We start from the raw sequence: 13,518 nt of genomic DNA, 5'->3' as shown, positions 1-13,518 counted from the left end.
CGCGAAGGAAAAGCCGTGAATCGGTTGAATATATGACGGCGTAAATAAAATCATTACAACGCCATGGCGTGTCACGACCTCGGTCACGACACAACGAAAGTTGATCGTCCTCTTTTGCCGTATAGAGATCCTAATTTTATTATCTGCACACGCCTTTCTTTATCATTACGCACAGCGCGTGTTAGAATTTTTATCAATACATTTCCTTTTCTCTTACTTACAATTAGACGTATCTCATATTTATTACAAAAAAATGGATTGTCAAATTAAAATAAAATAATAGTATCTTATAAATTAATAATGTAAAATATTTTGTTCACTGTAAATGGGTTACACCAAGCGTTCCATTTTTTGATGCTCTGACCGACTGCCTATCTCGATCACTTTTAAAGCCGCTACTGCGAGAATGGGTGACGCTAATTGAGACGAAGCATTGCGCGGTACGCGCATTAATAAATCATATGCGAAAAAACGTAAACGCGCGCGCGGACGCAGATCGATAAACGCGAACTCGGCGCCACGCCGCAGTCATGGAGAAACTGTTTAACCAGCGAAACAAGGAACCGACGATCCCGAGCGCGGCAGACTCTCGCGGCACCCACCGGAATAATCTTATTAAATAAGTATTCGAACTTGTCGAAAATCCAATAATAAGCCGCGGGTGAAACAGCTCCCGCGCAAACGTAACCGACGAGCCGTAAGATTATGCCGTATTCTCCGCAATTTCTAGGCAATTTCCGCGCGGAATGCTCCGTTGCGCAATTACCTGACGATACGACGAATATTATTGGAATTTTCATATAGGCCACCACTTTTACGGCGTATCGAACGCGTTTGAGACCGAGAATGTTCTCTCTTCTATAATAAATTAACTTGTAATGTTTCATAATAAATTTAATTGGCCAGCATGCCAAACTCTTCGAGCGTGCAGTTATGCCGAAAAACCGTGTTTGCAGTTCAGGCGTAAACATATCTTATGCCGGGTACTCACTAGGACCGTGCAACGTGCAACGCAACGGTTGCTGCAACTATATAGTGAGTACGTTTTATTTCGGAACAAACCTATTGTGAAAAAATTATACCCGGCCTTAGACGGTTGCTGCTGCGATTAGACCAATCCATGTACGTGTGTGTGTCGAGCGGTGTGCGTAATATTTCTAAAAACCAAAATTTTTAAAGTTCTGCCAAAAAGATAAGAATTGTCAATACCGAGCTTGGGGTTTCAAAATTCTAAAATAATGATCCAACTAGAAATATTGAAATTCCATAGATAAGCAATAATCAGTAGTATTTATTTGATGAGTAAACAAGATTTTATTTTCCAATTATTATACAATCTATTATACATTTTTTTTACAACCATGTATTTTAACGAAAGTTTTACACGCATCTCTTCATGTAACGAGCTCCAAAATGAAACTTCATGTAAGATTTTTCCGACCATAAATCCCGTCGTCGTTGCGGCGAATAAATTTCTGTCTCGCAGGAATGGACGGAATGGAGAGAAGCACGACGTTGGTGCGTGTTGCAGTTCGTCACGCAATATTGTTGTCGTCGGCGTGTAATCTCATTTAACATGTAGTCGGATAAGCGGAGAAATTTTTGTGGCCGGAAAAAAACGCGTGAAAGTAACGGCTGCAGCGGTTCGCTCCTCGAGACATTCGAGAACCTGCAGAAGTCCACACTCTCTGCACCTATCGTTCTCGGTTTCCTCGGCATTCCCGATTCTGGACGACGGCGAAATGCGGGGAAGGGGGTAAACGTACTCCCAGGGGAGTACGGTTACCTGGAACTTATGACGTTACGGTTCGACAACCGAGAGTACCTACGTATAGTCGCTCTTTCCGCATCCTTGAGCCGCGAGACTCGGGTTCTCTCCCTGCACGATCACGTCGTATTCACGAGTACCGCGCTGTGTTACAGCTGTGGCGTACTGCATACACGTATGCATAACGTGTCCTCGTGTTCGCTCACGCAGCAGGGAGACGAGAGCGTTTCCGGAGATTTCGCCGAGCGAGACTTTGCGCGAAACCGCCTCGGCGAAATTCGTATGACATTGCAGTATGACGTTTTATTGAAGTCTTACATAACGTTGTGATTATGGGTGTGTATATGTGTGTGTGTGTGTGTATAAGTAAGTTTTGACAGTAGCTTTAAAGCTAGAAGTATTGTTAATACTATCGAGCGTATATGTTGTCTTTCTTTTTATCTTCCCTCAAGTAAATCCCGAATTTTCGTGTGAGGCCTCTCGCTGCTTTCTATTAAAATATTGATCCCAAGTTTGTTACCGTCATCAAAACGTTTATAATATAACATAATTTAACAAAATTTCTGACGATGTATATTATAATATTGCGTTTCTAAGCACGTTTCCCTTGCCTGGAAAGAAGAAATCTCAAACGAAATTCTGGAAATGTCCGACTTGATTGAATCCCATAAATCCCATAAAATTGGACACAGGCACGTGTTCAGAGAGAGGGGGAGAGAGAGAGAGCTTAGTTGGTAGAACCAGGAATTCGGTTGCACCTGCGAACGACTTTATCGCTCCTAGAGGAGCACAATTACCGTGCCAACATCGCCTCTCAGACTCCACGTCCGGCAATTTAGAAGAGTATTTTTTCGATGGATGAGATTGATTCTGAGAAAACTAGAGTCCCAGAGGCTTATCGAAGGTCCGCGTCCTTACTTTCTTTTCATTTCTGTTACTCCTTCAGCTCCTTCTCTCCTTGTCTTTCCTTGCTCTTACCTTGTTCTTACCAATCAAAACGAGTTACCCTTTGAACAATCGGCTGGCAGTATTACTGTGCGAGCAAGTACGATGAGATTCCTTAACCTGAATAGCTTAAGGAAATCGATTCGAGCAAGCGAAAATAGAACGAACAATTCGCAGTCATATGCAGTACCGATGATTTATAACATCATCGAATTCTTTTTGGCGTTTAATATCAGGTCAGTCAATAAATTCATGTAACTGTGATTACGCAGATATTTTGGCGTAATAAATTCTTGGATGGAACAGAAAAATATTGCCAACAAAATGACAACGAATGTACAAAGCGGATTAAAAAAATAATGTTATAAAAGTATCATGAGAAGAGAGAGCAGATCTCATTTCAATGATATATTTGAGATGAACTGTAGAGCAAGACTGCCAAGTAAGAGAAACTAACAAGCAATTAAGTGCGCATTATAATTGAAGGGATGAAGGTTGAAGGCACCGCGACAATCGATATTACTTCCACGGCGAATGAACATCGACATTGCATGATGCAGACCTATGAGCGGACGAGCATTTAGCCCAGGCTTATCCCGAGATCTCGGTATATTCGCGGTAATACTCGGCCATTTATAACCCCGCAGTTAAAGGGCATAAATCACGAGGGAAAGTAAATGTACGCACATTTAAGTTACTACCGCGGACGCGTGGTGTACGTGCCATTTCGCCATTGTTCCGACGGCCAAGATTCACGGCGCCCTGCTTGCCCGGCTTTTGGAATATGATCTTGCTCTTTAGTACTTCGAGAGAGCAGGCGGAATGGAGAGAGAGAGAGAGAGAGAGAGAGAGAGGGTGGGAGGGAGCCGCATTTGCTTGAAGCTTTTCCCGCAAACAACGTAACTCGTGGCGAAATTGTACTCGACATTTTAATACGATTAGCGTTACGATGAAATGCTTCTAATAGATCCTTCATGCGCATACATTATTTAGTAAAATTGTGACTTACGAGAAATGGGCTTTGAAACGATTGTTACATTTCTAAAATTGCGTTAATGAGACAATAGATATACAGTGCCGAAAACTTGTTTTCGGATTGTTTCCAGATTGTAACGGAATTTTCTATTGGTTACGTAACGACTTTAAGTAGCAAAATTGCGGGAGTTCGAAAATTGATCTCTACATGGAGTAGAACGACGTAGACGTGTCTGTGACCAGGTTGAAAATGTATATTAGAGCGGCGAAAGTTACAGTGGAACTAATTTGACGCAGTGGGCTCCTTTGGTTTCACGGCCTGTGAATCTCAATTTTATGTACGAACTTGTTCAGCGAGTTGCTCATTCAAGTTGGAATTAGGTGCACTCTTAAAGAGATATTTAAGTAACCATGATAGGTACTCGTTACGACACGAAGGTAAAATCACAGAGTTTATGAACGATATAGAATAAAAAATATATTTTTCAAGATATACATCTAATATTAAATACATTTATTCCGCGAGAAAAGAAATTCATTAAATTTTACAATATCTAATACAATCTTTAAACTGTTGCAGTTTGTAACGATATCATCACTATTTAATTATAACAAAAATGTAAATTTTAGTAATTTAGATGTCCGAAATATTCAAACTCTCGGTCGCGACAGTAGATATCGAGAGAAATAGGGAAGGAACGATGTTGTCGTACCAGAATAATCGGATGTTTAAAAATTGCGCGTAGAATCGGCTCGTACTGGTTAGACTAGCGTCACAGCGGTACCGAAATACCGCTGATTCCGTAGAACGAAAATATACAGCTCTCGGTGAGCCGGCCTTTACGGAATATCGATCTCGCGTGGCACCAGAGAACCTCGTGCCTCCGAGGTTTGCTACAGTATTAAATGTTGTTGTAGGACCGCTGACACGGTACACGACGACGTTTCGCGACGCGGAATATTACGGAAAATTTACTCCGACTGCTGCACACGGAACGTTCATACATAGTTGCGTCATGCGCTCCCAAGTCATTCGTTAGAGAAATCGCCTCGGATGGAGAGAGAAAAAGAGAGAGGGGGGAGGGGAGAGAAATAAAAATAGAAACTTATTTTATTCTTGAAAATATAGTCTTTAACAATAGAATATGATGCAATATGTAATCAGGGATATTAATATGCCATCCGATCACATTTATTTCGTAACATACGAGTCGCTGATTCTTTCTGTTTCTCACAATGAAGTAGTTCAGTTACATCGTTAATTATACAAGCGAGAAAATATATTTCTTAAATGTCTTAGAGAAAACCGCTGAGTAAGAGCTCGCTGAATGACATTAATGCTCGCGTTTGTACAATTCTGAATAGTAGATAAACGTGTCCTATAACCGTACATTTCAATCAAGAAATTCAATTTAAAAAAGTATTTATGTCAAGAGGGTAGGGAGAGAAAATCTTTCACTAAAATGAGGGATGCAAATTCCAGGGCACTGCATATATTAGGAAATATACAAGACAAAAGTGTGTAAGATAAAAAATGAGAGCGTTGAAGGCGGAATGATATTTTAATTTCACGCTTGAAATATCGCGAGTGAAATGTGCGCAGCACTTTGATATTATGCGCCCTTCGGGCAAAAAAAGTGATGTAATATACTCGACAACGGCACAGTTGACATCGTGTCGTGTTTGTTAACGGAAAAAAAACAGGGCAAAAATAATTTTTATTAAATTGCCAGCCCGTTGCGGGAATTTCGATATTTCGTTTTGCGCGTGATACGCACGGAATTATGAAATATCCCGAATTAAGCGGCGAATTTTTTCAAAACTCTCTGTGATCCAGAATTAGGACACGTGTTACCGTTGCGTTTCGCATCGCGGCGAAACGACCGTCGCGAACGAGGAGATCGATAAAGTGACAAATTCCCGGTGTAAATTTCGGACCAGGGCATCCTCCACGCTCGAGAGAGGCTCGAATAAACTCTCTCTCCACGTCTCTTCATTAACTCGCATTAAAATTAATATCCTGCCATATCGGACGTTCTGCGTATCCGTCTTCGCGGATGCTTCACGATGTCGTGGATTGACGAACCCGGTCTTCGTTTCCGCTCGTTCCGCCCAGTTGCAACGCTGCTCTTTTACCGATCGTTATACCCTCCATCGCTCATTCATGCGGGCCGCAAAGTCCTTTTTGTTCGTTCCCCCAATTAAGAGTTTGCTCCATGAGCGCGGGTGACGTTGCGGCTGTCGGTTAACGACGAGGTTGACAATGAAGAAGATTTTTAGATGGGGTAATTAATGATTCGCCACTATTCGCGATGCAGTTATAATCTCCGGCCAAGTCCAATATGCATATTGAATTCTTTATTCTTTGTTTCTTAATCGTTCCATTCGTTATTCCTCACAATTTTATTGTAGCTCCGCTAACGTTACTCAATTATTATTATTATCATGAATCTAGTTTCGCGGTGTTATCGTTAGTTTTCCTTCGAGTGTTTTGCGCATCTCGAGGAAATTTATATACAGCATTTCATCGTCGAGATTTAAATCCGACGCGGACGCGGGAGAGGGGGAGAATAAAGTTTGCAACGGGCGAAGGGTGTTTGCTCATCTCGTTGCAGGTGCATACCTGCGTAACTAATCAAAGGTACTTTGAGTTAGCGCGGCGTTCACGATTTATATTCATTAAGCGGTAAGGTACACGGCGCGAAGAAGTTGCGAGGCCGGAAAGTTTGACGACGGGGTTGTTTCATAAATCGCTTCGTCCGGACTTTTTTTTTCCAGCTGGCATAGCAGTCCTTTCACATCGAATAGTCAATTTTTTCGAGACTTTGTGTATGTATCATGCGTTTTTACCTCGTTTACCTCGTTATTGATTTTATTGGAATACCATGCCGGTTTTTATGCAAAAGTCACCCTTGCAGACGACGGGCGATTAGAAACGGTTGGAAACTTTTGAAGAAACTTACTCTGTTTACTGACCTGTAAGGGCGCGCGCAACTTTTTAACATAATTATGTAAACTAAATTGAATGGGATACTACTTGCCGAAGAAGAGAAAATTAAAAACTTAAAGGAAGAAATAAAAAGTGTAATCTTGATGTATATCCACGGTTTTTATTTGAAAAATTAAACGGCCAATTGTGTATCCTGGACGTACATGGCAGCATGCAAGAAAATAAGTCACATTGAATTAGTTTCCTTGTAGGCCATCAAAAATACCGGCTTTAAATGACATAAAATAGCGGCGAGTTATCGTTGCAGAAGGTAAAAGCTTTTACGGGAAATGAGCGCGGGGGTTGCCCTTCCGGTTTGCTGGCTCGCCAGTAGAAACGCTTTACGCCGACGCTTAAAAGCAAGCGGGTAAGCGACTGCAACTAGGCGGTGGGTATTAAGCGTAATCGATAATAGGTATCGACGGGCGGACGGGGAATTTCCGCGATCATAGGAATAAAGTCGGACAGTGGTAAACGTCGCGCTATAGTCAGACGGCGACCAATAAACGCGGCAGCCCCGGGCAGGCGCTGCGGCGGCAGCCAGCCGGCCTGTAACGACGGGCCCCGTAATGGCCCGCCGTGAAGTTGTAACGTCGGACTAATGGCGGCGATTAGTAGAAGTCAGTACGTTTTATCCTGCGGCGCATAGAATTTCAATAAACTCCCGCCGGGTGCCGGCGAGGCGAGAGCCGCGACGGGAGGGCGGGAGGGAAAGTGGCGTACCACCGACGATTCTCACATAGTTATAACCATAGACGCCTCGAATCCCATTTATTCGGCCTTATCTAGAACGGACATGTCCGTTCGCGAATAGCACGCTCCCACCGCGAGATAATTAAAATTAGCTTATCTCGCCGGCGAACGGCTCGCACGCGGATAGGATCGGCAATAACATACACGCGCCAGCGCGAACGAGGTTTTCTTTAATCATCGGCTCTAAAGGATGGGGCTAGCTGCGCTCTCCTCCGTCGATGATAATCGCCGGGCGGACGTTGCAAGCGCGTTATTTCACCGCGGTCGACGTAACTTATTGTTAGGATCCCGTTACAAACACGCGTTACAGTACGACGCGCGTACGGCTATATACCAACGCCGACTATATCCCAGTCATCTGAGAACGTGCATTAAAGTCGTGCCAGATAAAACGTCCTCCTTGTCAGCGATTTTTCAACGAAAGATAGCACCGGGACTAGAATAAGAGCATACAATTTCCATTTATGCTTTAGTGTCGTCGCGATATTTTTTTTTAGATAAAACCGCGCGATGCAAATTTTTGATAGCTCGCAAGCCGTTCCCATATACGATTCTCCATTTTCGAAGCAAGTATCTTCGTTAGGTTAACGATGCCGCTCCGCCGATATCCCATTACGAAACTTGGCGCATAATTCGCGGAAAGTTCGCGTATCAGGGGATATAGCTTGGATCAAAATGGTACTTGCGCGCACTTTATGCATAGTACCGAATAAAGCGACAAGCACACAAGCATATCGAATCAATATTTATTTAACGTTCTCGTATCGTAATCAAAACGCGAACGTGCCTATAATTATCATGCGTCTTGTCGCGATTCGACGTTCGCTATATCGAGCAAAGGTGTTGCAGGACTAAGGCATGGACTAACCACAATGCGGCTACCGGAACCAATGCAACAGCTGGTATTCGACAAATTGGTGGAACCTGTCAACGGGATGTCAGCCGCACATAGATACGTTGACAATCACATTTATCCCCGGACGGATAATAATAGAAACTTCGCGACGTGAAAGCCGCAAACGAATGAAATAATGGCTATTGATTGATAGGAACGACCCGATGACGAAAACTGCTGTCTTCCTTCAACGAACTAATAATTGCAAAAGGCATATGAATGTTTAAACGTGTCGCAAATATTTAATTCGTATTTTCTAGCGTTTTATTTAATTAAGGAACACATGTTAATTTAATGAGTACGGTTATTTAGTAATTAAAAACTGTAAGTCAGGCACTTATCATAAGTGCCTCGTGTAATATTATACGAACTTGTTAATACGACATCTCTGAGCAGAATTTTTGTCGTATTATGAAAAGTGACATAAATAGAGAATAGTCTCATTATTACGTAATCGTCAATTCGCTTTCTTTCGAAATGGTACAGGGAATTTAGCGCAATTTTCTCCCGTTAACGGCAGCAGTAATTATGAAAGCGCAACTGCTCGTATGCCATTATGACGAGATAAACCTGCGCGAGAGATCCATAAATCTCTTCAAAGAATCCTACAACGTTCTTTTATGTCCATTCTCCGTAGAACTCGCGGCTTTTCTTTCGCCGATGCGCATACTCGGGGGATAAGCGGACACGATCTCTCTCAAGGCAGAGAATTTTAATCCATTCGGAGCTTACGTATATGAGCATTAGCCGAGTGAGGAAGTTGATGATGCGCATTTTAATGCACTTCAACGATTGTACTTTATGATATTATGATTGCACTTTATGCGATTATCTTTTTGAAGACAATCTTAAAAGAATTTGCTTGTCCTGAGAAAATAAATTAGTAGATTTTTTTTCTAAAGATTTATAATCTATCTCTTAAGGATATATATTTTATGTATTTCTTTTCATTTTTGTTAAAGATTAAAATATCTTCGAATTGTAAAGATGGCCTTCGCGTAACGCTTCGAATTATATGTGCAAAAACAAGATATCGTAATGGCATCCTTTAAAAAGCCAGTACAACGTCTGAAACTCGTGCAAAGTTTCCGCAAAGTCTCGCGGACGTGCCGATCCAGCGTACCGCTACGAATGTTGTTATCTCACAAGTTTGTGACTCCAGAGTGTAGTTAGAGCAGGATACAAGCGATGAAACAACGAAATTTCAAAGAGAGATTTTCTTTCTTGGGAAAATCTTCGTGGAAAGTACGCTTCTTTGCCGCTTCGGAAAATGGAATATAAACGGAATAAACCTCTCATTACAGGGAAATAAAACACGCAGAAAGTAGGGCAGATTTAAAATATAGACACTGGATTAACCTTATTTATTTAACTTTTCACTTGCATACAAAAATGAAAGGTACTTTTTCAGTGTCATCTTTTATAAACAATATTTGAAATAGAGTTTGAAACATTTCGATAATTATTAAAGGCATTAGCTCAAAATGAAATATCGGTTCATATATTTTTAACTTTATTACATATAGGTACACGGAGAGAATTTTCTTTTAAAATTTACCCTGAAATCATAGTAGCTGTGGGACAACATATACCACCAAGAATTTTATGCGAGCTATTCTGATTAATATCCACCATAATAAAAAATATTAATATCTAATTACATTAAAATATAAAATATGTTTGATTAATTTTACTAAAATATATCTAGGAAATTTCAATAATTTTTCAAAATTTACCAATTTGGTTGGTAATTTTTACCACGTTGTTTGTAAAATGTCTTGTATATTTTAAAAATTCCTTGGTTGCCAAGTTGTTTCTAGAAATTCCCTCATAAATTTGTCAGACGTATGATTTGCGTGATTTTAGTTTATTTTATGTACTTTGGCGAATATTTCAAAGTTAGCCACTCGATGACAAACGGACGAAAATCCGAGTAAGTCGAGCGTTCCGTAAGAGATCGCGAAGTAGTGCAACATTGCGCTTTGCTCGGCGCAAGTAGCAATCCTCGAAACCCGTCGCAGGTGGTACTCCGCACCCTGGAGCGTGCATATCGCAGAAAGTCCGTCCAGTGCCAAAGTTAAATTACGTCCAGAGCCGCTTCGACATCCTTCCACCCTGATCCACGAACATAACGAACAAATTGCACGGAAGTTAAGACGACTTTAACTGATTGCCGTGCGCCACTTATCCTTCGGGAACTGATATGGAGAGAGTTTGAGAGGCGGGTAAAAAGGGAGGGTTTCGGTAAAAACGAAACGACCCAGCGGTCTCGACCGAACGCGGCAAAGGGGGAGATACGAATTGACGTTGAAAAAATTTGACCCCCCGTCGGTCATTTAATTATTCGATGGCGAGCGCGGCACAATGTATGAAAGTACGTTTCCATTAGTCGCGAAATTAGTGGGCCGCTCGCCGCAATTTTCGATATTTCGCGTTGGGATACTTCCGCACGCGCTAATTCGCCGCCGTAATGACGCTATTACAAAAAATTTGCCAATTATAACGTGTCTGCTGGGTGCTTACCGTTCGGATATTCCCTGAAATTATCGTCCCGCTGGTTGAAACGGGCTCTCTCTCGCTATTTTTATATCGTGCCGCTTGTACATGCTGGATTATTATGCGAAGGTTCGTAACCGCGCGTTACGCGCCTGAACAAATAGAGGAACGCGTAAAGCGCGTCGAGGAAAAAGCTAAGCAGTTTAATCACCGCGAAAGATTCTCTCTCAACAAGGGCAGGTAACGTTCCACCGGTGATTGTAATTTAACGATCGTCTGTAGTCGCGCTCTTTATTACCGCGCGCGGTGGACGGCCGACATCCACGGTATTTCATCTCGAGTTCATTAATATTCCCGTCCGGGAACGGCGGCGGCAAAGGCGGCGGGCGAGCCGTATGAGACGAAGAGCGGGAGAAGAGGCCGCGCGCGCGATTTCATATGTCGGGACACGTGGCTCACCTGATGTACGCGCCAAGTTCGTTGCGCGTTCATTGCTGGGAATCGGTAACACATCGGCGTCCTGTCTGCCGCCGCTAAGTGAAATTCTTGAGAAGTTTAATTTAATTATACGTGACTTGGACCGCGCGCGAGGCGATTAATCCTGTCCTACCAATAATCTCTCGCATAAGATCAAATATCCTTCTCTCCCCCTCCTCCCGGTCTCGCTCTCCTCGATCAGCGATATCCCATTTCGCCTTTCACGCCGCGGCGCCGGCGTCGATGAAAACTTTGATGGAGAATATCTCACGGAATAGCGAGTGCATCCTTGGGATAACTATATGAGATATTGTAAAATTTCGAGGGCGCATCTGAACAATTATCACATCGCTTAGGAATTAGAACGTGGAAAAATGTGGAGTGTAATTTAGATTCACGATTTAGAAGCAAGCGAAGCATGGCACGCGGCAACTATACATATATAGACGGTCTCGCCATTGTCCGAAAAGCTCGCATAAGAATGTACAGGCGCGATAAATTTCGCGTCTGTCGTCGACTCGCCGACTTGGCCTTAATACGCGTGACAAACGAGCGATATTACATTGGTCAAGCGAGGACCGGTCGAAATCCGGCGATTTGTTACCATTTGCGGTCACGCCGAGACACTCGCGACCATTGTCTCGAAGAAACCGTAAATAGCCCGATTTTTAACATAATTCACTGGACATTTGCTGTAACCGTCGCGACCTGAAGTCGATTTTGTCGAGGCGGAGGGTCCTCACGCCAAGTTTCAAGAGGCGTCTAGAAAATAACCGCGGCTATGAACGCGAACGTCGCGACCTGAATTTAAAATCACGTGGGAGAGGGTCCTCAAAATTTCAAAACAACCGTCGCTCTAATATCACTCAACGTCATTTAGCTCTTAATGCCCACGATGAACAGACCAGGTTTTCATTTGCAGTATGTAATATTTCTGAAATACCGTCGTTTTAGTTTGCGGAGCAAATTAAAAATTTGCAATTTCAATTAATTTCATTTACGATTTTTTTAATGGATATGGAAAACGAGTCGTATGAAAACCACGAGTAAATTTATCTTTTAATAAGCAGATTTGATTCTGGAATCGTTAAAAAGAGCGATTAAGAAAGAGAGAGAGAGAGAGGGGGGGGATATGGATTTGCACAGCTGAGATACGGTCAGCATTCGGGATTTGCTGCGCTCTCGGTTGGGCAGGTCGTGCACACATACGCCCGCATGAGGCTTCATAGTACCTTCGCACGTGTCCCAGAAAGCCTCACGGTATCTCAGTTTGACCGTCAGTCCAGCAGTAAGCGATGTTAAATGAGTTAAGCTCGTTCATCAAGCGAAGCAGCTCAGCCTCGCTCGCGCTCGCGCCATTACGTCGTTTAAAGCCGTTTACAAACGTCTACTCCCGAAAACTCTACTCCTCGACGCGGTCCTTCATATACGGTAAACGTGCCAGAATTTTCGTGACGAAGCTTAATTCCAGCTGGATCTTACTTTAGAGTTAGAAGCTGTTATATATCCCACGCATATTCGCCGCTTTACTTGATGCAGTTGTGATATATATTTTATATATAGCTTCAGATTTTATATATTGTATATTTCACTCTATCCATATAAAACTTTATTAACGAATATTGATTATTATTAGTTATCAGAAATACAAAAATATCGAGATAATATATAGCTTTCAAATTATGAGCAATTAGAGTTGATTTAAATGATATTGCATAAAATATGGTTTTTCAGGTCCATAATTATATTTTTGCGCATCTGATCTCTTTTTTGTTTATATCTGTCTGTTATTGATTTTTACATGCAAGTAATTTTATTAAATAAACATTTGAATAAATAATTAAATTATACCTACTTTAAATACTGAAATGAATTACTAAATTTAATTTAAAATTAAAATAATAAAGTTTCTTTATTTGCGATTAAAAAATAAAAATTAATTTATTGTTAACATTTTAATATTTCTAATATCTATATTTTTACGTTTTAACTGAAATTAAGTATTTTTTATAAATCAAAGAATCAAAACAAATCGTCATTTTCTTGCAACGATTTAATTTTGCGCGTATTTTTGATTTTTCAAAAATTACATAATTCTTGATTTATTCAAGTCACGCAATTGCATTTTTTTCGGAATGTAAAAATTTCGCAAAAATAATGACAAATATATAAATTGATGTACAGAAATATATTTTTAAACGAAGATAGGTATGTATTTTT

This window comes from Temnothorax longispinosus, chromosome 9, assembly GCF_030848805.1.
Source record: "Temnothorax longispinosus isolate EJ_2023e chromosome 9, Tlon_JGU_v1, whole genome shotgun sequence".
In the NCBI taxonomy this organism is placed as follows: Eukaryota; Metazoa; Arthropoda; class Insecta; order Hymenoptera; family Formicidae; genus Temnothorax; species Temnothorax longispinosus.
Note: the sequence above shows the minus strand (reverse complement) of the source record.